Genomic DNA, 1,136 nt, shown 5'->3' with positions numbered 1-1,136 from the left:
GAGAAAGAATTAGTAGAGCCTGGACTGTGGTTTGCTCCATCACCCCTAGAGGTATTTTAGAGCCTGGTGAGGAGGCAAGTTCTCTGCAGCTTGTGCTTTTCCCTTTTCTCTAGGAGTTCAGAACTATGTTTTAAGACACCTAGCAGTAATTTGATTGCAGCACAGAAGAATGCAAAATGACAGACAGGAAAGGCTTTATCCATACAACCCGGGCTTTTGGTGTGTCTACCCCCATGTGTGTTTACAATATGGCTATAAATCCATTTCAGATAAAAAGTCAGTTGTTTGGGGTTTTTTAAACGTGTAAATAAAAACTTTTAAAAGTACTAGAGTAAAAAGGCTTTAAGTTTGCAATGTACCTGGATTTCCCTACCCCTCCCCTTCAGTCTCTAGTTCCACATTATAAAACAGCAGTTCTAAGGTCTTAGTATTGAAGAGGATTCCATTTGTCCCCATCTCTCATTTGCTCTTCCTTCTACACTACTTTAGCACTTAACACAATTAACTGTAAACGGTTTATTAAACTAAATCCCCTGCCCCAGATTTGGATGTCCCTAGGCAGATGTGCCAGTGCACCAGCCCTAGCCAAGCTCTGGGGTGGGGTGGGGGAGGCAGAGGGCAGCCCCGAGTCCCCTGTGTGCCTGAGAGAGTGCCCCGTTGCTGGGATCGGGGTAGTGGGTGGCAGGGCTGCAGCTCCATACAGACCCCTACACTCTCCATACATATGCATATGCACACCCCTGTAAACACACCCCTTAGGCATCCTATCCAAGTCCCATACAGACCTTCACATACATCCTCTATGCACTTCCCCTATATGCAAGCCATACACTCACCCCAGAAAACATATATACATCCCATACATATTTCATGCACATCCTACGCAAGCCCATCAACACACCCTTCCATGCCTCCCCACACATGCACCCCATACACAGTCTACACTCCCTATATGCACCTTATATTGCCACCACGTCCCTACACACTCTTCTGTAAACATCTCATATAGCACCCATATGCACCCTTATACACTCCTCATCCACGCGCACGCACACACACATGCACACACACACGCGCGCGCGCACACACACACACACACACACAGACAGAGAATTATCTGGGTGAAGTTTTTAGCA

This window comes from Aptenodytes forsteri, unplaced genomic scaffold (genome assembly GCF_000699145.1).
Source record: "Aptenodytes forsteri isolate BGI_AS27 unplaced genomic scaffold, ASM69914v1 Scaffold255, whole genome shotgun sequence".
Taxonomy (NCBI): Eukaryota; Metazoa; Chordata; class Aves; order Sphenisciformes; family Spheniscidae; genus Aptenodytes; species Aptenodytes forsteri.
The sequence above is the reverse complement of the archived record's forward strand: the minus strand, read 5'-3'. Positions refer to the sequence as shown.